General features: G+C 36.2%; 34 non-coding genes across 34 annotated transcripts; all 34 read right to left on the bottom strand.

Annotated features, from left to right (window-relative positions):
- Positions 1-1,211: 1,211 nt before the first annotated feature.
- TRNAR-UCU (transfer RNA arginine (anticodon UCU)) lies at positions 1,212-1,302 on the bottom strand. Its single transcript is given in 2 exon segments — positions 1,212-1,247; positions 1,266-1,302. It is a non-coding gene; the product is annotated as a tRNA-Arg (tRNA).
- A 341-nt stretch (positions 1,303-1,643) lies between these two features.
- Positions 1,644-1,716, bottom strand: TRNAK-UUU (transfer RNA lysine (anticodon UUU)). Its single transcript has one exon. It is a non-coding gene; the product is annotated as a tRNA-Lys (tRNA).
- An 864-nt stretch (positions 1,717-2,580) lies between these two features.
- TRNAK-UUU (transfer RNA lysine (anticodon UUU)) lies at positions 2,581-2,653 on the bottom strand. Its single transcript has one exon. It is a non-coding gene; the product is annotated as a tRNA-Lys (tRNA).
- A 459-nt stretch (positions 2,654-3,112) lies between these two features.
- On the bottom strand, positions 3,113-3,203 carry TRNAR-UCU (transfer RNA arginine (anticodon UCU)). The gene is given in 2 exon segments: positions 3,113-3,148; positions 3,167-3,203. It is a non-coding gene; the product is annotated as a tRNA-Arg (tRNA).
- Positions 3,204-4,076: 873 nt separating this feature from the next.
- Positions 4,077-4,167, bottom strand: TRNAR-UCU (transfer RNA arginine (anticodon UCU)). Its single transcript is given in 2 exon segments — positions 4,077-4,112; positions 4,131-4,167. It is a non-coding gene; the product is annotated as a tRNA-Arg (tRNA).
- A 341-nt stretch (positions 4,168-4,508) lies between these two features.
- On the bottom strand, positions 4,509-4,581 carry TRNAK-UUU (transfer RNA lysine (anticodon UUU)). The gene has a single exon. It is a non-coding gene; the product is annotated as a tRNA-Lys (tRNA).
- Positions 4,582-5,445: 864 nt separating this feature from the next.
- Positions 5,446-5,518, bottom strand: TRNAK-UUU (transfer RNA lysine (anticodon UUU)). The gene has a single exon. It is a non-coding gene; the product is annotated as a tRNA-Lys (tRNA).
- Positions 5,519-5,977: 459 nt separating this feature from the next.
- Positions 5,978-6,068, bottom strand: TRNAR-UCU (transfer RNA arginine (anticodon UCU)). The gene is given in 2 exon segments: positions 5,978-6,013; positions 6,032-6,068. It is a non-coding gene; the product is annotated as a tRNA-Arg (tRNA).
- An 873-nt stretch (positions 6,069-6,941) lies between these two features.
- Positions 6,942-7,032, bottom strand: TRNAR-UCU (transfer RNA arginine (anticodon UCU)). The gene is given in 2 exon segments: positions 6,942-6,977; positions 6,996-7,032. It is a non-coding gene; the product is annotated as a tRNA-Arg (tRNA).
- A 341-nt stretch (positions 7,033-7,373) lies between these two features.
- Positions 7,374-7,446, bottom strand: TRNAK-UUU (transfer RNA lysine (anticodon UUU)). Its single transcript has one exon. It is a non-coding gene; the product is annotated as a tRNA-Lys (tRNA).
- Positions 7,447-8,310: 864 nt separating this feature from the next.
- TRNAK-UUU (transfer RNA lysine (anticodon UUU)) lies at positions 8,311-8,383 on the bottom strand. Its single transcript has one exon. It is a non-coding gene; the product is annotated as a tRNA-Lys (tRNA).
- Positions 8,384-8,842: 459 nt separating this feature from the next.
- Positions 8,843-8,933, bottom strand: TRNAR-UCU (transfer RNA arginine (anticodon UCU)). Its single transcript is given in 2 exon segments — positions 8,843-8,878; positions 8,897-8,933. It is a non-coding gene; the product is annotated as a tRNA-Arg (tRNA).
- An 873-nt stretch (positions 8,934-9,806) lies between these two features.
- TRNAR-UCU (transfer RNA arginine (anticodon UCU)) lies at positions 9,807-9,897 on the bottom strand. Its single transcript is given in 2 exon segments — positions 9,807-9,842; positions 9,861-9,897. It is a non-coding gene; the product is annotated as a tRNA-Arg (tRNA).
- Positions 9,898-10,238: 341 nt separating this feature from the next.
- Positions 10,239-10,311, bottom strand: TRNAK-UUU (transfer RNA lysine (anticodon UUU)). The gene has a single exon. It is a non-coding gene; the product is annotated as a tRNA-Lys (tRNA).
- An 864-nt stretch (positions 10,312-11,175) lies between these two features.
- On the bottom strand, positions 11,176-11,248 carry TRNAK-UUU (transfer RNA lysine (anticodon UUU)). Its single transcript has one exon. It is a non-coding gene; the product is annotated as a tRNA-Lys (tRNA).
- An 890-nt stretch (positions 11,249-12,138) lies between these two features.
- Positions 12,139-12,211, bottom strand: TRNAK-UUU (transfer RNA lysine (anticodon UUU)). Its single transcript has one exon. It is a non-coding gene; the product is annotated as a tRNA-Lys (tRNA).
- Positions 12,212-13,075: 864 nt separating this feature from the next.
- On the bottom strand, positions 13,076-13,148 carry TRNAK-UUU (transfer RNA lysine (anticodon UUU)). Its single transcript has one exon. It is a non-coding gene; the product is annotated as a tRNA-Lys (tRNA).
- Positions 13,149-13,607: 459 nt separating this feature from the next.
- TRNAR-UCU (transfer RNA arginine (anticodon UCU)) lies at positions 13,608-13,698 on the bottom strand. Its single transcript is given in 2 exon segments — positions 13,608-13,643; positions 13,662-13,698. It is a non-coding gene; the product is annotated as a tRNA-Arg (tRNA).
- Positions 13,699-14,039: 341 nt separating this feature from the next.
- Positions 14,040-14,112, bottom strand: TRNAK-UUU (transfer RNA lysine (anticodon UUU)). The gene has a single exon. It is a non-coding gene; the product is annotated as a tRNA-Lys (tRNA).
- An 864-nt stretch (positions 14,113-14,976) lies between these two features.
- On the bottom strand, positions 14,977-15,049 carry TRNAK-UUU (transfer RNA lysine (anticodon UUU)). Its single transcript has one exon. It is a non-coding gene; the product is annotated as a tRNA-Lys (tRNA).
- Positions 15,050-15,508: 459 nt separating this feature from the next.
- TRNAR-UCU (transfer RNA arginine (anticodon UCU)) lies at positions 15,509-15,599 on the bottom strand. The gene is given in 2 exon segments: positions 15,509-15,544; positions 15,563-15,599. It is a non-coding gene; the product is annotated as a tRNA-Arg (tRNA).
- A 341-nt stretch (positions 15,600-15,940) lies between these two features.
- On the bottom strand, positions 15,941-16,013 carry TRNAK-UUU (transfer RNA lysine (anticodon UUU)). The gene has a single exon. It is a non-coding gene; the product is annotated as a tRNA-Lys (tRNA).
- Positions 16,014-16,877: 864 nt separating this feature from the next.
- Positions 16,878-16,950, bottom strand: TRNAK-UUU (transfer RNA lysine (anticodon UUU)). Its single transcript has one exon. It is a non-coding gene; the product is annotated as a tRNA-Lys (tRNA).
- Positions 16,951-17,409: 459 nt separating this feature from the next.
- On the bottom strand, positions 17,410-17,500 carry TRNAR-UCU (transfer RNA arginine (anticodon UCU)). The gene is given in 2 exon segments: positions 17,410-17,445; positions 17,464-17,500. It is a non-coding gene; the product is annotated as a tRNA-Arg (tRNA).
- An 873-nt stretch (positions 17,501-18,373) lies between these two features.
- Positions 18,374-18,464, bottom strand: TRNAR-UCU (transfer RNA arginine (anticodon UCU)). Its single transcript is given in 2 exon segments — positions 18,374-18,409; positions 18,428-18,464. It is a non-coding gene; the product is annotated as a tRNA-Arg (tRNA).
- A 341-nt stretch (positions 18,465-18,805) lies between these two features.
- On the bottom strand, positions 18,806-18,878 carry TRNAK-UUU (transfer RNA lysine (anticodon UUU)). Its single transcript has one exon. It is a non-coding gene; the product is annotated as a tRNA-Lys (tRNA).
- An 864-nt stretch (positions 18,879-19,742) lies between these two features.
- Positions 19,743-19,815, bottom strand: TRNAK-UUU (transfer RNA lysine (anticodon UUU)). Its single transcript has one exon. It is a non-coding gene; the product is annotated as a tRNA-Lys (tRNA).
- Positions 19,816-20,274: 459 nt separating this feature from the next.
- TRNAR-UCU (transfer RNA arginine (anticodon UCU)) lies at positions 20,275-20,365 on the bottom strand. The gene is given in 2 exon segments: positions 20,275-20,310; positions 20,329-20,365. It is a non-coding gene; the product is annotated as a tRNA-Arg (tRNA).
- Positions 20,366-20,706: 341 nt separating this feature from the next.
- On the bottom strand, positions 20,707-20,779 carry TRNAK-UUU (transfer RNA lysine (anticodon UUU)). The gene has a single exon. It is a non-coding gene; the product is annotated as a tRNA-Lys (tRNA).
- Positions 20,780-21,643: 864 nt separating this feature from the next.
- Positions 21,644-21,716, bottom strand: TRNAK-UUU (transfer RNA lysine (anticodon UUU)). Its single transcript has one exon. It is a non-coding gene; the product is annotated as a tRNA-Lys (tRNA).
- A 459-nt stretch (positions 21,717-22,175) lies between these two features.
- TRNAR-UCU (transfer RNA arginine (anticodon UCU)) lies at positions 22,176-22,266 on the bottom strand. The gene is given in 2 exon segments: positions 22,176-22,211; positions 22,230-22,266. It is a non-coding gene; the product is annotated as a tRNA-Arg (tRNA).
- Positions 22,267-23,139: 873 nt separating this feature from the next.
- TRNAR-UCU (transfer RNA arginine (anticodon UCU)) lies at positions 23,140-23,230 on the bottom strand. The gene is given in 2 exon segments: positions 23,140-23,175; positions 23,194-23,230. It is a non-coding gene; the product is annotated as a tRNA-Arg (tRNA).
- Positions 23,231-23,571: 341 nt separating this feature from the next.
- TRNAK-UUU (transfer RNA lysine (anticodon UUU)) lies at positions 23,572-23,644 on the bottom strand. The gene has a single exon. It is a non-coding gene; the product is annotated as a tRNA-Lys (tRNA).
- An 864-nt stretch (positions 23,645-24,508) lies between these two features.
- TRNAK-UUU (transfer RNA lysine (anticodon UUU)) lies at positions 24,509-24,581 on the bottom strand. Its single transcript has one exon. It is a non-coding gene; the product is annotated as a tRNA-Lys (tRNA).
- Between the last annotated feature and the right edge of the window lie 14 nt (positions 24,582-24,595).

The following is a 24,595-nucleotide window of genomic DNA, read 5'->3' as shown; positions in this document are numbered from 1 at the left end:
ATCTCATTTTCGGCTGACTTAGAAATCATGTCTCTAAATTGACATTGTGAAATTAGTAAAAGGCCAAATACTATTACTAGGTACTAAATTACATGTCCAGCAGTATAACTGGAAATTTACTCTTGGGCATAGATTATGCAACATTTTCAAAGCAAACAGTGTCTGTTTAAATAGACTTTCTTTCACTGCCGTTTTGGTAAATGTCTCTGGTTATGCAGAAGCAGGCATTGTTTGTTACTGTTTCAATTAGTTATAAGATAAAGGAGGGATAAAACTGACCCAGCTAGTATTCCAACCCAAAGACTTTGAATGCTTTCTCTACATTCGCCTAGAACCCCAAGCCGCTATCCATTGCACCAGAGATCCAACCTGATTCAACAAGGTGAACAGAAATTCTCAAATAAAAAGATGAGCTATCAGCGGTTGACCAACTTTATAAAGTGATTTGGAAACTATAAGCAGGGTTCCATTTTGAACATTGAATTGGGGAAAAGATAATCAACATCTCAAACGACATGATACCGTTGCGGTAAGTCTTCTTAACTCTTGTCAAATGGTACACGACCGATGGGTATTTAATGGCTCCATTAAGAGTAACTTGCAATTACTCTAATGGGACTACTCGTTCATTGGATCCTGAAAAGAGCATGTCATTAGAGTACATTTTCTTTAAACAAACCGCCTGAACAGGGACTTGAACCCTGGACCCTCAGATTAAAAGTTTGATGCTCTACCGACTGAGCTATCCAGGCTCTGATACAGCAAACCTCAAAATCACCTAATCAAAATTTGGCAGTGTCCCAACTAACGCTATGTTTCTTAAGATGGTTACCTGAAGAAGGTACCAAACACACTAGAATATAATAATGAATTGATATTTCAAGCATTTGAAATTTCTTCAGTAAATGTAACCTTATTTTTAGTCCTGAAGTTGCTACTATCTCATTTTTTTGCTGACGTCAAATTCATATGTGTTTATTGACATGGTAAAATTAAGGAAGGGCCCAAAATCTTACTTCCGAGTAAATTATATTTTCATCAGTACAGCTGACAATTTCCTCTTCTGCATAGATTACCCAAATTGAACGGTGTCTCTTTAAAATAGACTTCCTTTTACTGACCTTTTTTAGCAAATGATTTTGGTGAAGCAGAAGCATGCATGCATCGCTTATAACTTCTTTAAATAGTTATGAAATAAACAGGGATAAAACTGACTCTGGTGGGATTCGAACCCACAGCCTTTGAATACCTTCTTGACATTCACCTAGAAGTCCAATGCGCTATCCATTGCGCCACAGAGCCAATCTGCTTGAATGAGGTGCACAGATATTCAGAAATGAAATAATGAGCTTTGAGCTGTTGATCAACTTTATAAAGTTCATTGGATACTATAACCATGGCTATATCTTGAATATTGAATTGGGTAAAAGTTATTCACCGTGTCAAACTACATGATACAGTTGGTAAGTCTGCATACAACTTAAGTTTAGTGTATCGTCATCTGATATATGAGACAGATGGGTTTTTCACTTCTCCATGAAAGACGTTTTTTTTTAATTTTGGTAATGGAATATCTTATTCATCATGCAGTGGAACACAAAAAGAATGTACAATCAGAATACTTTTTCTTTAAAGTAGCCGACCGCCTGAACAGGGACTTGAACCCTGGACCCTCAGATTAAAAGTCTGATGCTCTACCGACTGAGCTATCCAGGCTCTGCAACACTGCAACTAAAAATCAGCTAAAAATGATGTGGACGCACACCAACCTACACTTTAATTCTTAATATGGTTACATATATTAGCAATCAAATATGTAGAGTTTAATAATTAATTGATATTTCAAGCATTTGAAATTTCAGCAGCACACGTAATCTATTTTAAATCCTGAAATTCGTTCTATCTCATTTTCGGCTGACTTAGAAATCATGTCTCTAAATTGACATTGTGAAATTAGTAAAAGGCCAAATACTATTACTAGGTACTAAATTACATGTCCAGCAGTATAACTGGAAATTTACTCTTGGGCATAGATTATGCAACATTTTCAAAGCAAACAGTGTCTGTTTAAATAGACTTTCTTTCACTGCCGTTTTGGTAAATGTCTCTGGTTATGCAGAAGCAGGCATTGTTTGTTACTGTTTCAATTAGTTATAAGATAAAGGAGGGATAAAACTGACCCAGCTAGTATTCCAACCCAAAGACTTTGAATGCTTTCTCTACATTCGCCTAGAACCCCAAGCCGCTATCCATTGCACCAGAGATCCAACCTGATTCAACAAGGTGAACAGAAATTCTCAAATAAAAAGATGAGCTATCAGCGGTTGACCAACTTTATAAAGTGATTTGGAAACTATAAGCAGGGTTCCATTTTGAACATTGAATTGGGGAAAAGATAATCAACATCTCAAACGACATGATACCGTTGCGGTAAGTCTTCTTAACTCTTGTCAAATGGTACACGACCGATGGGTATTTAATGGCTCCATTAAGAGTAACTTGCAATTACTCTAATGGGACTACTCGTTCATTGGATCCTGAAAAGAGCATGTCATTAGAGTACATTTTCTTTAAACAAACCGCCTGAACAGGGACTTGAACCCTGGACCCTCAGATTAAAAGTCTGATGCTCTACCAACTGAGCTATCCAGGCTTTGATACAGCAAACCTCAAAATCACCTAATCAAAATTTGGCAGTGTCCCAACTAACGCTATGTTTCTTAAGATGGTTACCTGAAGAAGGTACCAAACACACTAGAATATAATAATGAATTGATATTTCAAGCATTTGAAATTTCTTCAGTAAATGTAACCTTATTTTTAGTCCTGAAGTTGCTACTATCTCATTTTTTTGCTGACGTCAAATTCATATGTGTTTATTGACATGGTAAAATTAAGGAAGGGCCCAAAATCTTACTTCCGAGTAAATTATATTTTCATCAGTACAGCTGACAATTTCCTCTTCTGCATAGATTACCCAAATTGAACGGTGTCTCTTTAAAATAGACTTCCTTTTACTGACCTTTTTTAGCAAATGATTTTGGTGAAGCAGAAGCATGCATGCATCGCTTATAACTTCTTTAAATAGTTATGAAATACACAGGGATAAAACTGACTCTGGTGGGATTCGAACCCACAGCCTTTGAATACCTTCTTGACATTCACCTAGAAGACCAATGCGCTATCCATTGCGCCACAGAGCCAATCTGCTTGAGTGAGGTGCACAGATATTCAGAAATGAAATAATGAGCTTTGAGCTGTTGATCAACTTTATAAAGTTCATTGGATACTATAACCATGGCTATATTTTGAATATTGAATTGGGTAAAAGTTATTCACCGTGTCAAACTACATGATACAGTTGGTAAGTCTGCATACAACTTAAGTTTAGTGTATCATCATCTGATATATGAGACAGATGGGTTTTTCACTTCTCCATGAAAGACATTTTTTTTTAATTTTGGTAATGGAATATCTTATTCATCATGCAGTGGAACACAAAAAGAATGTACAATCAGAATACTTTTTCTTTAAAGTAGCCTACCGCCTGAACGGGGACTTGAACCCTGGACCCTCAGATTAAAAGTCTGATGCTCTACCGACTGAGCTATCCAGACTCTGATACAGCAAACCTCAAAATCACCTAATCAAAATTTGGCAGTGAACCAACTAACGCTATGTTTCTTAAGATGGTTACCTGAAGAAGGTACCAAATACACTAGAATATAATAATGAATTGATATTTCAAGCATTTGAAATTTCTTCAGTAAATGTAACCTTATTTTTAGTCCTGAAGTTGCTACTATCTCATTTTTTTGCTGACGTCAAATTCATATGTGTTTATTGACATGGTAAAATTAAGGAAGGGCCCAAAATCTTACTTCCGAGTAAATTATATTTTCATCAGTACAGCTGACAATTTCCTCTTCTGCATAGATTACCCAAATTGAACGGTGTCTCTTTAAAATAGACTTCCTTTTACTGACCTTTTTTAGCAAATGATTTTGGTGAAGCAGAAGCATGCATGCATCGCTTATAACTTCTTTAAATAGTTATGAAATAAACAGGGATAAAACTGACTCTGGTGGGATTCAAACCCACAGCCTTTGAATAGCTTCTTGACATTCACCTAGAAGTCCAATGCGCTATCCATTGCGCCACAGAGCCAATCTGCTTGAGTGAGGTGCACAGATATTCAGAAATGAAATAATGAGCTTTGAGCTGTTGATCAACTTTATAAAGTTCATTGGATACTATAACCATGGCTATATTTTGAATATTGAATTGGGTAAAAGTTATTCACCGTGTCAAACTACATGATACAGTTGGTAAGTCTGCATACAACTTAAGTTTAGTGTATCGTCATCTGATATATGAGACAGATGGGTTTTTCACTTCTCCATGAAAGACGTTTTTTTTTAATTTTGGTAATGGAATATCTTATTCATCATGCAGTGGAACACAAAAAGAATGTACAATCAGAATACTTTTTCTTTAAAGTAGCCGACCGCCTGAACAGGGACTTGAACCCTGGACCCTCAGATTAAAAGTCTGATGCTCTACCGACTGAGCTATCCAGGCTCTGCAACACTGCAACTAAAAATCAGCTAAAAATGATGTGGACGCACACCAACCTACACTTTAATTCTTAATATGGTTACATATATTAGCAATCAAATATGTAGAGTTTAATAATTAATTGATATTTCAAGCATTTGAAATTTCAGCAGCACACGTAATCTATTTTAAATCCTGAAATTCGTTCTATCTCATTTTCGGCTGACTTAGAAATCATGTCTCTAAATTGACATTGTGAAATTAGTAAAAGGCCAAATACTATTACTAGGTACTAAATTACATGTCCAGCAGTATAACTGGAAATTTACTCTTGGGCATAGATTATGCAACATTTTCAAAGCAAACAGTGTCTGTTTAAATAGACTTTCTTTCACTGCCGTTTTGGTAAATGTCTCTGGTTATGCAGAAGCAGGCATTGTTTGTTACTGTTTCAATTAGTTATAAGATAAAGGAGGGATAAAACTGACCCAGCTAGTATTCCAACCCAAAGACTTTGAATGCTTTCTCTACATTCGCCTAGAACCCCAAGCCGCTATCCATTGCACCAGAGATCCAACCTGATTCAACAAGGTGAACAGAAATTCTCAAATAAAAAGATGAGCTATCAGCGGTTGACCAACTTTATAAAGTGATTTGGAAACTATAAGCAGGGTTCCATTTTGAACATTGAATTGGGGAAAAGATAATCAACATCTCAAACGACATGATACCGTTGCGGTAAGTCTTCTTAACTCTTGTCAAATGGTACACGACCGATGGGTATTTAATGGCTCCATTAAGAGTAACTTGCAATTACTCTAATGGGACTACTCGTTCATTGGATCCTGAAAAGAGCATGTCATTAGAGTACATTTTCTTTAAACAAACCGCCTGAACAGGGACTTGAACCCTGGACCCTCAGATTAAAAGTCTGATGCTCTACCGACTGAGCTATCCAGGCTCTGATACAGCAAACCTCAAAATCACCTAATCAAAATTTGGCAGTGTCCCAACTAACGCTATGTTTCTTAAGATGGTTACCTGAAGAAGGTACCAAACACACTAGAATATAATAATGAATTGATATTTCAAGCATTTGAAATTTCTTCAGTAAATGTAACCTTATTTTTAGTCCTGAAGTTGCTACTATCTCATTTTTTTGCTGACGTCAAATTCATATGTGTTTATTGACATGGTAAAATTAAGGAAGGGCCCAAAATCTTACTTCCGAGTAAATTATATTTTCATCAGTACAGCTGACAATTTCCTCTTCTGCATAGATTACCCAAATTGAACGGTGTCTCTTTAAAATAGACTTCCTTTTACTGACCTTTTTTAGCAAATGATTTTGGTGAAGCAGAAGCATGCATGCATCGCTTATAACTTCTTTAAATAGTTATGAAATACACAGGGATAAAACTGACTCTGGTGGGATTCGAACCCACAGCCTTTGAATACCTTCTTGACATTCACCTAGAAGACCAATGCGCTATCCATTGCGCCACAGAGCCAATCTGCTTGAGTGAGGTGCACAGATATTCAGAAATGAAATAATGAGCTTTGAGCTGTTGATCAACTTTATAAAGTTCATTGGATACTATAACCATGGCTATATTTTGAATATTGAATTGGGTAAAAGTTATTCACCGTGTCAAACTACATGATACAGTTGGTAAGTCTGCATACAACTTAAGTTTAGTGTATCATCATCTGATATATGAGACAGATGGGTTTTTCACTTCTCCATGAAAGACATTTTTTTTTAATTTTGGTAATGGAATATCTTATTCATCATGCAGTGGAACACAAAAAGAATGTACAATCAGAATACTTTTTCTTTAAAGTAGCCTACCGCCTGAACGGGGACTTGAACCCTGGACCCTCAGATTAAAAGTCTGATGCTCTACCGACTGAGCTATCCAGACTCTGATACAGCAAACCTCAAAATCACCTAATCAAAATTTGGCAGTGTCCCAACTAACGCTATGTTTCTTAAGATGGTTACCTGAAGAAGGTACCAAATACACTAGAATATAATAATGAATTGATATTTCAAGCATTTGAAATTTCTTCAGTAAATGTAACCTTATTTTTAGTCCTGAAGTTGCTACTATCTCATTTTTTTGCTGACGTCAAATTCATATGTGTTTATTGACATGGTAAAATTAAGGAAGGGCCCAAAATCTTACTTCCGAGTAAATTATATTTTCATCAGTACAGCTGACAATTTCCTCTTCTGCATAGATTACCCAAATTGAACGGTGTCTCTTTAAAATAGACTTCCTTTTACTGACCTTTTTTAGCAAATGATTTTGGTGAAGCAGAAGCATGCATGCATCGCTTATAACTTCTTTAAATAGTTATGAAATAAACAGGGATAAAACTGACTCTGGTGGGATTCGAACCCACAGCCTTTGAATACCTTCTTGACATTCACCTAGAAGTCCAATGCGCTATCCATTGCGCCACAGAGCCAATCTGCTTGAGTGAGGTGCACAGATATTCAGAAATGAAATAATGAGCTTTGAGCTGTTGATCAACTTTATAAAGTTCATTGGATACTATAACCATGGCTATATTTTGAATATTGAATTGGGTAAAAGTTATTCACCGTGTCAAACTACATGATACAGTTGGTAAGTCTGCATACAACTTAAGTTTAGTGTATCGTCATCTGATATATGAGACAGATGGGTTTTTCACTTCTCCATGAAAGACGTTTTTTTTTAATTTTGGTAATGGAATATCTTATTCATCATGCAGTGGAACACAAAAAGAATGTACAATCAGAATACTTTTTCTTTAAAGTAGCCGACCGCCTGAACAGGGACTTGAACCCTGGACCCTCAGATTAAAAGTCTGATGCTCTACCGACTGAGCTATCCAGGCTCTGCAACACTGCAACTAAAAATCAGCTAAAAATGATGTGGACGCACACCAACCTACACTTTAATTCTTAATATGGTTACATATATTAGCAATCAAATATGTAGAGTTTAATAATTAATTGATATTTCAAGCATTTGAAATTTCAGCAGCACACGTAATCTATTTTAAATCCTGAAATTCGTTCTATCTCATTTTCGGCTGACTTAGAAATCATGTCTCTAAATTGACATTGTGAAATTAGTAAAAGGCCAAATACTATTACTAGGTACTAAATTACATGTCCAGCAGTATAACTGGAAATTTACTCTTGGGCATAGATTATGCAACATTTTCAAAGCAAACAGTGTCTGTTTAAATAGACTTTCTTTCACTGCCGTTTTGGTAAATGTCTCTGGTTATGCAGAAGCAGGCATTGTTTGTTACTGTTTCAATTAGTTATAAGATAAAGGAGGGATAAAACTGACCCAGCTAGTATTCCAACCCAAAGACTTTGAATGCTTTCTCTACATTCGCCTAGAACCCCAAGCCGCTATCCATTGCACCAGAGATCCAACCTGATTCAACAAGGTGAACAGAAATTCTCAAATAAAAAGATGAGCTATCAGCGGTTGACCAACTTTATAAAGTGATTTGGAAACTATAAGCAGGGTTCCATTTTGAACATTGAATTGGGGAAAAGATAATCAACATCTCAAACGACATGATACCGTTGCGGTAAGTCTTCTTAACTCTTGTCAAATGGTACACGACCGATGGGTATTTAATGGCTCCATTAAGAGTAACTTGCAATTACTCTAATGGGACTACTCGTTCATTGGATCCTGAAAAGAGCATGTCATTAGAGTACATTTTCTTTAAACAAACCGCCTGAACAGGGACTTGAACCCTGGACCCTCAGATTAAAAGTCTGATGCTCTACCGACTGAGCTATCCAGGCTCTGATACAGCAAACCTCAAAATTACCTAATCAAAATTTGGCAGTGTCCCAACTAACGCTATGTTTCTTAAGATGGTTACCTGAAGAAGGTACCAAACACACTAGAATATAATAATGAATTGATATTTCAAGCATTTGAAATTTCTTCAGTAAATGTAACCTTATTTTTAGTCCTGAAGTTGCTACTATCTCATTTTTTTGCTGACGTCAAATTCATATGTGTTTATTGACATGGTAAAATTAAGGAAGGGCCCAAAATCTTACTTCCGAGTAAATTATATTTTCATCAGTACAGCTGACAATTTCCTCTTCTGCATAGATTACCCAAATTGAACGGTGTCTCTTTAAAATAGACTTCCTTTTACTGACCTTTTTTAGCAAATGATTTTGGTGAAGCAGAAGCATGCATGCATCGCTTATAACTTCTTTAAATAGTTATGAAATACACAGGGATAAAACTGACTCTGGTGGGATTCGAACCCACAGCCTTTGAATACCTTCTTGACATTCACCTAGAAGACCAATGCGCTATCCATTGCGCCACAGAGCCAATCTGCTTGAGTGAGGTGCACAGATATTCAGAAATGAAATAATGAGCTTTGAGCTGTTGATCAACTTTATAAAGTTCATTGGATACTATAACCATGGCTATATTTTGAATATTGAATTGGGTAAAAGTTATTCACCGTGTCAAACTACATGATACAGTTGGTAAGTCTGCATACAACTTAAGTTTAGTGTATCATCATCTGATATATGAGACAGATGGGTTTTTCACTTCTCCATGAAAGACATTTTTTTTTAATTTTGGTAATGGAATATCTTATTCATCATGCAGTGGAACACAAAAAGAATGTACAATCAGAATACTTTTTCTTTAAAGTAGCCTACCGCCTGAACGGGGACTTGAACCCTGGACCCTCAGATTAAAAGTCTGATGCTCTACCGACTGAGCTATCCAGACTCTGATACAGCAAACCTCAAAATCACCTAATCAAAATTTGGCAGTGTCCCAACTAACGCTATGTTTCTTAAGATGGTTACCTGAAGAAGGTACCAAATACACTAGAATATAATAATGAATTGATATTTCAAGCATTTGAAATTTCTTCAGTAAATGTAACCTTATTTTTAGTCCTGAAGTTGCTACTATCTCATTTTTTTGCTGACGTCAAATTCATATGTGTTTATTGACATGGTAAAATTAAGGAAGGGCCCAAAATCTTACTTCCGAGTAAATTATATTTTCATCAGTACAGCTGACAATTTCCTCTTCTGCATAGATTACCCAAATTGAACGGTGTCTCTTTAAAATAGACTTCCTTTTACTGACCTTTTTTAGCAAATGATTTTGGTGAAGCAGAAGCATGCATGCATCGCTTATAACTTCTTTAAATAGTTATGAAATAAACAGGGATAAAACTGACTCTGGTGGGATTCGAACCCACAGCCTTTGAATACCTTCTTGACATTCACCTAGAAGTCCAATGCGCTATCCATTGCGCCACAGAGCCAATCTGCTTGAGTGAGGTGCACAGATATTCAGAAATGAAATAATGAGCTTTGAGCTGTTGATCAACTTTATAAAGTTCATTGGATACTATAACCATGGCTATATTTTGAATATTGAATTGGGTAAAAGTTATTCACCGTGTCAAACTACATGATACAGTTGGTAAGTCTGCATAAAACTTAAGTTTAGTGTATCGTCATCTGATATATGAGACAGATGGGTTTTTCACTTCTCCATGAAAGACGTTTTTTTTTAATTTTGGTAATGGAATATCTTATTCATCATGCAGTGGAACACAAAAAGAATGTACAATCAGAATACTTTTTCTTTAAAGTAGCCGACCGCCTGAACAGGGACTTGAACCCTGGACCCTCAGATTAAAAGTCTGATGCTCTACCGACTGAGCTATCCAGGCTCTGCAACACTGCAACTAAAAATCAGCTAAAAATGATGTGGACGCACACCAACCTACACTTTAATTCTTAATATGGTTACATATATTAGCAATCAAATATGTAGAGTTTAATAATTAATTGATATTTCAAGCATTTGAAATTTCAGCAGCACACGTAATCTATTTTAAATCCTGAAATTCGTTCTATCTCATTTTCGGCTGACTTAGAAATCATGTCTCTAAATTGACATTGTGAAATTAGTAAAAGGCCAAATACTATTACTAGGTACTAAATTACATGTCCAGCAGTATAACTGGAAATTTACTCTTGGGCATAGATTATGCAACATTTTCAAAGCAAACAGTGTCTGTTTAAATAGACTTTCTTTCACTGCCGTTTTGGTAAATGTCTCTGGTTATGCAGAAGCAGGCATTGTTTGTTACTGTTTCAATTAGTTATAAGATAAAGGAGGGATAAAACTGACCCAGCTAGTATTCCAACCCAAAGACTTTGAATGCTTTCTCTACATTCGCCTAGAACCCCAAGCCGCTATCCATTGCACCAGAGATCCAACCTGATTCAACAAGGTGAACAGAAATTCTCAAATAAAAAGATGAGCTATCAGCGGTTGACCAACTTTATAAAGTGATTTGGAAACTATAAGCAGGGTTCCATTTTGAACATTGAATTGGGGAAAAGATAATCAACATCTCAAACGACATGATACCGTTGCGGTAAGTCTTCTTAACTCTTGTCAAATGGTACACGACCGATGGGTATTTAATGGCTCCATTAAGAGTAACTTGCAATTACTCTAATGGGACTACTCGTTCATTGGATCCTGAAAAGAGCATGTCATTAGAGTACATTTTCTTTAAACAAACCGCCTGAACAGGGACTTGAACCCTGGACCCTCAGATTAAAAGTCTGATGCTCTACCGACTGAGCTATCCAGGCTCTGATACAGCAAACCTCAAAATCACCTAATCAAAATTTGGCAGTGTCCCAACTAACGCTATGTTTCTTAAGATGGTTACCTGAAGAAGGTACCAAACACACTAGAATATAATAATGAATTGATATTTCAAGCATTTGAAATTTCTTCAGTAAATGTAACCTTATTTTTAGTCCTGAAGTTGCTACTATCTCATTTTTTTGCTGACGTCAAATTCATATGTGTTTATTGACATGGTAAAATTAAGGAAGGGCCCAAAATCTTACTTCCGAGTAAATTATATTTTCATCAGTACAGCTGACAATTTCCTCTTCTGCATAGATTACCCAAATTGAACGGTGTCTCTTTAAAATAGACTTCCTTTTACTGACCTTTTTTAGCAAATGATTTTGGTGAAGCAGAAGCATGCATGCATCGCTTATAACTTCTTTAAATAGTTATGAAATAAACAGGGATAAAACTGACTCTGGTGGGATTCGAACCACAGCCTTTGAATACCTTCTTGACATTCACCTAGAAGTTCAATGCGCTATCCATTGCGCCACAGAGCCAATCTGCTTGAATGAGGTGCACAGATATTCAGAAATGAAATAATGAGCTTTGAGCTGTTGATCAACTTTATAAAGTTCATTGGATACTATAACCATGGCTATATCTTGAATATTGAATTGGGTAAAAGTTATTCACCGTGTCAAACTACATGATACAGTTGGTAAGTCTGCATACAACTTAAGTTTAGTGTATCGTCATCTGATATATGAGACAGATGGGTTTTTCACTTCTCCATGAAAGACGTTTTTTTTTAATTTTGGTAATGGAATATCTTATTCATCATGCAGTGGAACACAAAAAGAATGTACAATCAGAATACTTTTTCTTTAAAGTAGCCGACCGCCTGAACAGGGACTTGAACCCTGGACCCTCAGATTAAAAGTCTGATGCTCTACCGACTGAGCTATCCAGGCTCTGCAACACTGCAACTAAAAATCAGCTAAAAATGATGTGGACGCACACCAACCTACACTTTAATTCTTAATATGTTTACATATATTAGCAATCAAATATGTAGAGTTTAATAATTAATTGATATTTCAAGCATTTGAAATTTCAGCAGCACACGTAATCTATTTTAAATCCTGAAATTCGTTCTATCTCATTTTCGGCTGACTTAGAAATCATGTCTCTAAATTGACATTGTGAAATTAGTAAAAGGCCAAATACTATTACTAGGTACTAAATTACATGTCCAGCAGTATAACTGGAAATTTACTCTTGGGCATAGATTATGCAACATTTTCAAAGCAAACAGTGTCTGTTTAAATAGACTTTCTTTCACTGCCGTTTTGGTAAATGTCTCTGGTTATGCAGAAGCAGGCATTGTTTGTTACTGTTTCAATTAGTTATAAGATAAAGGAGGGATAAAACTGACCCAGCTAGTATTCCAACCCAAAGACTTTGAATGCTTTCTCTACATTCGCCTAGAACCCCAAGCCGCTATCCATTGCACCAGAGATCCAACCTGATTCAACAAGGTGAACAGAAATTCTCAAATAAAAAGATGAGCTATCAGCGGTTGACCAACTTTATAAAGTGATTTGGAAACTATAAGCAGGGTTCCATTTTGAACATTGAATTGGGGAAAAGATAATCAACATCTCAAACGACATGATACCGTTGCGGTAAGTCTTCTTAACTCTTGTCAAATGGTACACGACCGATGGGTATTTAATGGCTCCATTAAGAGTAACTTGCAATTACTCTAATGGGACTACTCGTTCATTGGATCCTGAAAAGAGCATGTCATTAGAGTACATTTTCTTTAAACAAACCGCCTGAACAGGGACTTGAACCCTGGACCCTCAGATTAAAAGTCTGATGCTCTACCGACTGAGCTATCCAGGCTCTGATACAGCAAACCTCAAAATCACCTAATCAAAATTTGGCAGTGTCCCAACTAACGCTATGTTTCTTAAGATGGTTACCTGAAGAAGGTACCAAACACACTAGAATATAATAATGAATTGATATTTCAAGCATTTGAAATTTCTTCAGTAAATGTAACCTTATTTTTAGTCCTGAAGTTGCTACTATCTCATTTTTTTGCTGACGTCAAATTCATATGTGTTTATTGACATGGTAAAATTAAGGAAGGGCCCAAAATCTTACTTCCGAGTAAATTATATTTTCATCAGTACAGCTGACAATTTCCTCTTCTGCATAGATTACCCAAATTGAACGGTGTCTCTTTAAAATAGACTTCCTTTTACTGACCTTTTTTAGCAAATGATTTTGGTGAAGCAGAAGCATGCATGCATCGCTTATAACTTCTTTAAATAGTTATGAAATAAACAGGGATAAAACTGACTCTGGTGGGATTCGAACCCACAGCCTTTGAATACCTTCTTGACATTCACCTAGAAGTCCAATGCGCTATCCATTGCGCCACAGAGCCAATCTGCTTGAATGAGGTGCACAGATATTCAGAAATGAAATAATGAGCTTTGAGCTGTTGATCAACTTTATAAAGTTCATTGGATACTATAACCATGGCTATATCTTGAATATTGAATTGGGTAAAAGTTATTCACCGTGTCAAACTACATGATACAGTTGGTAAGTCTGCATACAACTTAAGTTTAGTGTATCGTCATCTGATATATGAGACAGATGGGTTTTTCACTTCTCCATGAAAGACGTTTTTTTTTAATTTTGGTAATGGAATATCTTATTCATCATGCAGTGGAACACAAAAAGAATGTACAATCAGAATACTTTTTCTTTAAAGTAGCCGACCGCCTGAACAGGGACTTGAACCCTGGACCCTCAGATTAAAAGTCTGATGCTCTACCGACTGAGCTATCCAGGCTCTGCAACACTGCAACTAAAAATCAGCTAAAAATGATGTGGACGCACACCAACCTACACTTTAATTCTTAATATGGTTACATATATTAGCAATCAAATATGTAGAGTTTAATAATTAATTGATATTTCAAGCATTTGAAATTTCAGCAGCACACGTAATCTATTTTAAATCCTGAAATTCGTTCTATCTCATTTTCGGCTGACTTAGAAATCATGTCTCTAAATTGACATTGTGAAATTAGTAAAAGGCCAAATACTATTACTAGGTACTAAATTACATGTCCAGCAGTATAACTGGAAATTTACTCTTGGGCATAGATTATGCAACATTTTCAAAGCAAACAGTGTCTGTTTAAATAGACTTTCTTTCACTGCCGTTTTGGTAAATGTCTCTGGTTATGCAGAAGCAGGCATTGTTTGTTACTGTTTCAATTAGTTATAAGATAAAGGAGGGATAAAACTGACCCAGCTAGTATTCCAACCCAAAGACTTTGAATGCTTTCTCTACATTCGCCTAGAACCCCAAGCCGCTATCCATTGCACCAGAGATCCAACCTGATTCAACAAGGTGAACAGAAATTCTCAAATAAAAAGATGAGCTATCAGCGGTTGACCAACTTTATAAAGTGATTTGGAAACTATAAGCAGGGTTCCATTTTGAACATTGAATTGGGGAAAAGATAATCAACATCTCAAACGACATGATACCGTTGCGGTAAGTCTTCTTAACTCTTGTCAAATGGTACACGACCGATGGGTATTTAATGGCTCCATTAAGAGTAACTTGCAATTACTCTAATGGGACTACTCGTTCATTGGATCCTGAAAAGAGCATGTCATTAGAGTACATTTTCTTTAAACAAACCGCCTGAACAGGGACTTGAACCCTGGACCCTCAGATTAAAAGTCTGATGCTCTACCGACTGAGCTATCCAGGCTCTGATACAGCAAACCTCAAAATCACCTAATCAAAATTTGGCAGTGTCCCAACTAACGCTATGTTTCTTAAGATGGTTACCTGAAGAAGGTACCAAACACACTAGAATATAATAATGAATTGATATTTCAAGCATTTGAAATTTCTTCAGTAAATGTAACCTTATTTTTAGTCCTGAAGTTGCTACTATCTCATTTTTTTGCTGACGTCAAATTCATATGTGTTTATTGACATGGTAAAATTAAGGAAGGGCCCAAAATCTTACTTCCGAGTAAATTATATTTTCATCAGTACAGCTGACAATTTCCTCTTCTGCATAGATTACCCAAATTGAACGGTGTCTCTTTAAAATAGACTTCCTTTTACTGACCTTTTTTAGCAAATGATTTTGGTGAAGCAGAAGCATGCATGCATCGCTTATAACTTCTTTAAATAGTTATGAAATAAACAGGGATAAAACTGACTCTGGTGGGATTCGAACCCACAGCCTTTGAATACCTTCTTGACATTCACCTAGAAGTCCAATGCGCTATCCATTGCGCCACAGAGCCAATCTGCTTGAATGAGGTGCACAGATATTCAGAAATGAAATAATGAGCTTTGAGCTGTTGATCAACTTTATAAAGTTCATTGGATACTATAACCATGGCTATATCTTGAATATTGAATTGGGTAAAAGTTATTCACCGTGTCAAACTACATGATACAGTTGGTAAGTCTGCATACAACTTAAGTTTAGTGTATCGTCATCTGATATATGAGACAGATTGGTTTTTCACTTCTCCATGAAAGACGTTTTTTTTTAATTTTGGTAATGGAATATCTTATTCATCATGCAGTGGAACACAAAAAGAATGTACAATCAGAATACTTTTTCTTTAAAGTAGCCGACCGCCTGAACAGGGACTTGAACCCTGGACCCTCAGATTAAAAGTCTGATGCTCTACCGACTGAGCTATCCAGGCTCTGCAACACTGCAACTAAAAATCAGCTAAAAATGATGTGGACGCACACCAACCTACACTTTAATTCTTAATATGGTTACATATATTAGCAATCAAATATGTAGAGTTTAATAATTAATTGATATTTCAAGCATTTGAAATTTCAGCAGCACACGTAATCTATTTTAAATCCTGAAATTCGTTCTATCTCATTTTCGGCTGACTTAGAAATCATGTCTCTAAATTGACATTGTGAAATTAGTAAAAGGCCAAATACTATTACTAGGTACTAAATTACATGTCCAGCAGTATAACTGGAAATTTACTCTTGGGCATAGATTATGCAACATTTTCAAAGCAAACAGTGTCTGTTTAAATAGACTTTCTTTCACTGCCGTTTTGGTAAATGTCTCTGGTTATGCAGAAGCAGGCATTGTTTGTTACTGTTTCAATTAGTTATAAGATAAAGGAGGGATAAAACTGACCCAGCTAGTATTCCAACCCAAAGACTTTGAATGCTTTCTCTACATTCGCCTAGAACCCCAAGCCGCTATCCATTGCACCAGAGATCCAACCTGATTCAACAAGGTGAACAGAAATTCTCAAATAAAAAGATGAGCTATCAGCGGTTGACCAACTTTATAAAGTGATTTGGAAACTATAAGCAGGGTTCCATTTTGAACATTGAATTGGGGAAAAGATAATCAACATCTCAAACGACATGATACCGTTGCGGTAAGTCTTCTTAACTCTTGTCAAATGGTACACGACCGATGGGTATTTAATGGCTCCATTAAGAGTAACTTGCAATTACTCTAATGGGACTACTCGTTCATTGGATCCTGAAAAGAGCATGTCATTAGAGTACATTTTCTTTAAACAAACCGCCTGAACAGGGACTTGAACCCTGGACCCTCAGATTAAAAGTCTGATGCTCTACCGACTGAGCTATCCAGGCTCTGATACAGCAAACCTCAAAATCACCTAATCAAAATTTGGCAGTGTCCCAACTAACGCTATGTTTCTTAAGATGGTTACCTGAAGAAGGTACCAAATACACTAGAATATAATAATGAATTGATATTTCAAGCATTTGAAATTTCTTCAGTAAATGTAACCTTATTTTTAGTCCTGAAGTTGCTACTATCTCATTTTTTTGCTGACGTCAAATTCATATGTGTTTATTGACATGGTAAAATTAAGGAAGGGCCCAAAATCTTACTTCCGAGTAAATTATATTTTCATCAGTACAGCTGACAATTTCCTCTTCTGCATAGATTACCCAAATTGAACGGTGTCTCTTTAAAATAGACTTCCTTTTACTGACCTTTTTTAGCAAATGATTTTGGTGAAGCAGAAGCATGCATGCATCGCTTATAACTTCTTTAAATAGTTATGAAATACACAGGGATAAAACTGACTCTGGTGGGATTCGAACCCACAGCCTTTGAATACCTTCTTGACATTCACCTAGAAGTCCAATGCGCTATCCATTGCGCCACAGAGCCAATCTGCTTGAGTGAGGTGCACAGATATTCAGAAATGAAATAATGAGCTTTGAGCTGTTGATCAACTTTATAAAGTTCATTGGATACTATAACCATGGCTATATTTTGAATATTGAATTGGGTAAAAGTTATTCACCGTGTCAAACTACATGATACAGTTGGTAAGTCTGCATACAACTTAAGTTTAGTGTATCATCATCTGATATATGAGACAGATGGGTTTTTCACTTCTCCATGAAAGACATTTTTTTTTAATTTTGGTAATGGAATATCTTATTCATCATGCAGTGGAACACAAAAAGAATGTACAATCAGAATACTTTTTCTTTAAAGTAGCCTACCGCCTGAACGGGGACTTGAACCCTGGACCCTCAGATTAAAAGTCTGATGCTCTACCGACTGAGCTATCCAGACTCTGATACAGCAAACCTCAAAATCACCTAATCAAAATTTGGCAGTGTCCCAACTAACGCTATGTTTCTTAAGATGGTTACCTGAAGAAGGTACCAAATACACTAGAATATAATAATGAATTGATATTTCAAGCATTTGAAATTTCTTCAGTAAATGTAACCTTATTTTTAGTCCTGAAGTTGCTACTATCTCATTTTTTTGCTGACGTCAAATTCATATGTGTTTATTGACATGGTAAAATTAAGGAAGGGCCCAAAATCTTACTTCCGAGTAAATTATATTTTCATCAGTACAGCTGACAATTTCCTCTTCTGCATAGATTACCCAAATTGAACGGTGTCTCTTTAAAATAGACTTCCTTTTACTGACCTTTTTTAGCAAATGATTTTGGTGAAGCAGAAGCATGCATGCATCGCTTATAACTTCTTTAAATAGTTATGAAATAAACAGGGATAAAACTGACTCTGGTGGGATTCGAACCCACAGCCTTTGAATACCTTCTTGACATTCACCTAGAAGTCCAATGCGCTATCCATTGCGCCACAGAGCCAATCTGCTTGAGTGAGGTGCACAGATATTCAGAAATGAAATAATGAGCTTTGAGCTGTTGATCAACTTTATAAAGTTCATTGGATACTATAACCATGGCTATATTTTGAATATTGAATTGGGTAAAAGTTATTCACCGTGTCAAACTACATGATACAGTTGGTAAGTCTGCATAAAACTTAAGTTTAGTGTATCGTCATCTGATATATGAGACAGATGGGTTTTTCACTTCTCCATGAAAGACGTTTTTTTTTAATTTTGGTAATGGAATATCTTATTCATCATGCAGTGGAACACAAAAAGAATGTACAATCAGAATACTTTTTCTTTAAAGTAGCCGACCGCCTGAACAGGGACTTGAACCCTGGACCCTCAGATTAAAAGTCTGATGCTCTACCGACTGAGCTATCCAGGCTCTGCAACACTGCAACTAAAAATCAGCTAAAAATGATGTGGACGCACACCAACCTACACTTTAATTCTTAATATGGTTACATATATTAGCAATCAAATATGTAGAGTTTAATAATTAATTGATATTTCAAGCATTTGAAATTTCAGCAGCACACGTAATCTATTTTAAATCCTGAAATTCGTTCTATCTCATTTTCGGCTGACTTAGAAATCATGTCTCTAAATTGACATTGTGAAATTAGTAAAAGGCCAAATACTATTACTAGGTACTAAATTACATGTCCAGCAGTATAACTGGAAATTTACTCTTGGGCATAGATTATGCAACATTTTCAAAGCAAACAGTGTCTGTTTAAATAGACTTTCTTTCACTGCCGTTTTGGTAAATGTCTCTGGTTATGCAGAAGCAGGCATTGTTTGTTACTGTTTCAATTAGTTATAAGATAAAGGAGGGATAAAACTGACCCAGCTAGTATTCCAACCCAAAGACTTTGAATGCTTTCTCTACATTCGCCTAGAACCCCAAGCCGCTATCCATTGCACCAGAGATCCAACCTGATTCAACAAGGTGAACAGAAATTCTCAAATAAAAAGATGAGCTATCAGCGGTTGACCAACTTTATAAAGTGATTTGGAAACTATAAGCAGGGTTCCATTTTGAACATTGAATTGGGGAAAAGATAATCAACATCTCAAACGACATGATACCGTTGCGGTAAGTCTTCTTAACTCTTGTCAAATGGTACACGACCGATGGGTATTTAATGGCTCCATTAAGAGTAACTTGCAATTACTCTAATGGGACTACTCGTTCATTGGATCCTGAAAAGAGCATGTCATTAGAGTACATTTTCTTTAAACAAACCGCCTGAACAGGGACTTGAACCCTGGACCCTCAGATTAAAAGTCTGATGCTCTACCGACTGAGCTATCCAGGCTCTGATACAGCAAACCTCAAAATCACCTAATCAAAATTTGGCAGTGTCCCAACTAACGCTATGTTTCTTAAGATGGTTACCTGAAGAAGGTACCAAACACACTAGAATATAATAATGAATTGATATTTCAAGCATTTGAAATTTCTTCAGTAAATGTAACCTTATTTTTAGTCCTGAAGTTGCTACTATCTCATTTTTTTGCTGACGTCAAATTCATATGTGTTTATTGACATGGTAAAATTAAGGAAGGGCCCAAAATCTTACTTCCGAGTAAATTATATTTTCATCAGTACAGCTGACAATTTCCTCTTCTGCATAGATTACCCAAATTGAACGGTGTCTCTTTAAAATAGACTTCCTTTTACTGACCTTTTTTAGCAAATGATTTTGGTGAAGCAGAAGCATGCATGCATCGCTTATAACTTCTTTAAATAGTTATGAAATAAACAGGGATAAAACTGACTCTGGTGGGATTCGAACCCACAGCCTTTGAATACCTTCTTGACATTCACCTAGAAGTCCAATGCGCTATCCATTGCGCCACAGAGCCAATCTGCTTGAATGAGGTGCACAGATATTCAGAAATGAAATAATGAGCTTTGAGCTGTTGATCAACTTTATAAAGTTCATTGGATACTATAACCATGGCTATATCTTGAATATTGAATTGGGTAAAAGTTATTCACCGTGTCAAACTACATGATACAGTTGGTAAGTCTGCATACAACTTAAGTTTAGTGTATCGTCATCTGATATATGAGACAGATTGGTTTTTCACTTCTCCATGAAAGACGTTTTTTTTTAATTTTGGTAATGGAATATCTTATTCATCATGCAGTGGAACACAAAAAGAATGTACAATCAGAATACTTTTTCTTTAAAGTAGCCGACCGCCTGAACAGGGACTTGAACCCTGGACCCTCAGATTAAAAGTCTGATGCTCTACCGACTGAGCTATCCAGGCTCTGCAACACTGCAACTAAAAATCAGCTAAAAATGATGTGGACGCACACCAACCTACACTTTAATTCTTAATATGGTTACATATATTAGCAATCAAATATGTAGAGTTTAATAATTAATTGATATTTCAAGCATTTGAAATTTCAGCAGCACACGTAATCTATTTTAAATCCTGAAATTCGTTCTATCTCATTTTCGGCTGACTTAGAAATCATGTCTCTAAATTGACATTGTGAAATTAGTAAAAGGCCAAATACTATTACTAGGTACTAAATTACATGTCCAGCAGTATAACTGGAAATTTACTCTTGGGCATAGATTATGCAACATTTTCAAAGCAAACAGTGTCTGTTTAAATAGACTTTCTTTCACTGCCGTTTTGGTAAATGTCTCTGGTTATGCAGAAGCAGGCATTGTTTGTTACTGTTTCAATTAGTTATAAGATAAAGGAGGGATAAAACTGACCCAGCTAGTATTCCAACCCAAAGACTTTGAATGCTTTCTCTACATTCGCCTAGAACCCCAAGCCGCTATCCATTGCACCAGAGATCCAACCTGATTCAACAAGGTGAACAGAAATTCTCAAATAAAAAGATGAGCTATCAGCGGTTGACCAACTTTATAAAGTGATTTGGAAACTATAAGCAGGGTTCCATTTTGAACATTGAATTGGGGAAAAGATAATCAACATCTCAAACGACATGATACCGTTGCGGTAAGTCTTCTTAACTCTTGTCAAATGGTACACGACCGATGGGTATTTAATGGCTCCATTAAGAGTAACTTGCAATTACTCTAATGGGACTACTCGTTCATTGGATCCTGAAAAGAGCATGTCATTAGAGTACATTTTCTTTAAACAAACCGCCTGAACAGGGACTTGAACCCTGGACCCTCAGATTAAAAGTCTGATGCTCTACCGACTGAGCTATCCAGGCTCTGATACAGCAAACCTCAAAATCACCTAATCAAAATTTGGCAGTGTCCCAACTAACGCTATGTTTCTTAAGATGGTTACCTGAAGAAGGTACCAAATACACTAGAATATAATAATGAATTGATATTTCAAGCATTTGAAATTTCTTCAGTAAATGTAACCTTATTTTTAGTCCTGAAGTTGCTACTATCTCATTTTTTTGCTGACGTCAAATTCATATGTGTTTATTGACATGGTAAAATTAAGGAAGGGCCCAAAATCTTACTTCCGAGTAAATTATATTTTCATCAGTACAGCTGACAATTTCCTCTTCTGCATAGATTACCCAAATTGAACGGTGTCTCTTTAAAATAGACTTCCTTTTACTGACCTTTTTTAGCAAATGATTTTGGTGAAGCAGAAGCATGCATGCATCGCTTATAACTTCTTTAAATAGTTATGAAATACACAGGGATAAAACTGACTCTGGTGGGATTCGAACCCACAGCCTTTGAATACCTTCTTGACATTCACCTAGAAGTCCAATGCGCTATCCATTGCGCCACAGAGCCAATCTGCTTGAGTGAGGTGCACAGATATTCAGAAATGAAATAATGAGCTTTGAGCTGTTGATCAACTTTATAAAGTTCATTGGATACTATAACCATGGCTATATTTTGAATATTGAATTGGGTAAAAGTTATTCACCGTGTCAAACTACATGATACAGTTGGTAAGTCTGCATACAACTTAAGTTTAGTGTATCATCATCTGATATATGAGACAGATGGGTTTTTCACTTCTCCATGAAAGACATTTTTTTTTAATTTTGGTAATGGAATATCTTATTCATCATGCAGTGGAACACAAAAAGAATGTACAATCAGAATACTTTTTCTTTAAAGTAGCCTACCGCCTGAACGGGGACTTGAACCCTGGACCCTCAGATTAAAAGTCTGATGCTCTACCGACTGAGCTATCCAGACTCTGATACAGCAAACCTCAAAATCACCTAATCAAAATTTGGCAGTGTCCCAACTAACGCTATGTTTCTTAAGATGGTTACCTGAAGAAGGTACCAAATACACTAGAATATAATAATGAATTGATATTTCAAGCATTTGAAATTTCTTCAGTAAATGTAACCTTATTTTTAGTCCTGAAGTTGCTACTATCTCATTTTTTTGCTGACGTCAAATTCATATGTGTTTATTGACATGGTAAAATTAAGGAAGGGCCCAAAATCTTACTTCCGAGTAAATTATATTTTCATCAGTACAGCTGACAATTTCCTCTTCTGCATAGATTACCCAAATTGAACGGTGTCTCTTTAAAATAGACTTCCTTTTACTGACCTTTTTTAGCAAATGATTTTGGTGAAGCAGAAGCATGCATGCATCGCTTATAACTTCTTTAAATAGTTATGAAATAAACAGGGATAAAACTGACTCTGGTGGGATTCGAACCCACAGCCTTTGAATACCTTCTTGACATTCACCTAGAAGTCCAATGCGCTATCCATTGCGCCACAGAGCCAATCTGCTTGAGTGAGGTGCACAGATATTCAGAAATGAAATAATGAGCTTTGAGCTGTTGATCAACTTTATAAAGTTCATTGGATACTATAACCATGGCTATATTTTGAATATTGAATTGGGTAAAAGTTATTCACCGTGTCAAACTACATGATACAGTTGGTAAGTCTGCATAAAACTTAAGTTTAGTGTATCGTCATCTGATATATGAGACAGATGGGTTTTTCACTTCTCCATGAAAGACGTTTTTTTTTAATTTTGGTAATGGAATATCTTATTCATCATGCAGTGGAACACAAAAAGAATGTACAATCAGAATACTTTTTCTTTAAAGTAGCCGACCGCCTGAACAGGGACTTGAACCCTGGACCCTCAGATTAAAAGTCTGATGCTCTACCGACTGAGCTATCCAGGCTCTGCAACACTGCAACTAAAAATCAGCTAAAAATGATGTGGACGCACACCAACCTACACTTTAATTCTTAATATGGTTACATATATTAGCAATCAAATATGTAGAGTTTAATAATTAATTGATATTTCAAGCATTTGAAATTTCAGCAGCACACGTAATCTATTTTAAATCCTGAAATTCGTTCTATCTCATTTTCGGCTGACTTAGAAATCATGTCTCTAAATTGACATTGTGAAATTAGTAAAAGGCCAAATACTATTACTAGGTACTAAATTACATGTCCAGCAGTATAACTGGAAATTTACTCTTGGGCATAGATTATGCAACATTTTCAAAGCAAACAGTGTCTGTTTAAATAGACTTTCTTTCACTGCCGTTTTGGTAAATGTCTCTGGTTATGCAGAAGCAGGCATTGTTTGTTACTGTTTCAATTAGTTATAAGATAAAGGAGGGATAAAACTGACCCAGCTAGTATTCCAACCCAAAGACTTTGAATGCTTTCTCTACATTCGCCTAGAACCCCAAGCCGCTATCCATTGCACCAGAGATCCAACCTGATTCAACAAGGTGAACAGAAATTCTCAAATAAAAAGATGAGCTATCAGCGGTTGACCAACTTTATAAAGTGATTTGGAAACTATAAGCAGGGTTCCATTTTGAACATTGAATTGGGGAAAAGATAATCAACATCTCAAACGACATGATACCGTTGCGGTAAGTCTTCTTAACTCTTGTCAAATGGTACACGACCGATGGGTATTTAATGGCTCCATTAAGAGTAACTTGCAATTACTCTAATGGGACTACTCGTTCATTGGATCCTGAAAAGAGCATGTCATTAGAGTACATTTTCTTTAAACAAACCGCCTGAACAGGGACTTGAACCCTGGACCCTCAGATTAAAAGTCTGATGCTCTACCGACTGAGCTATCCAGGCTCTGATACAGCAAA

The sequence above is a fragment of the Triturus cristatus genome, chromosome 4_1 (assembly GCF_964204655.1).
Source record: "Triturus cristatus chromosome 4_1, aTriCri1.1, whole genome shotgun sequence".
Lineage (NCBI taxonomy): Eukaryota > Metazoa > Chordata > Amphibia > Caudata > Salamandridae > Triturus > Triturus cristatus.
Note: the sequence above shows the minus strand (reverse complement) of the source record. Positions and strands in the feature narration are given on the sequence as shown.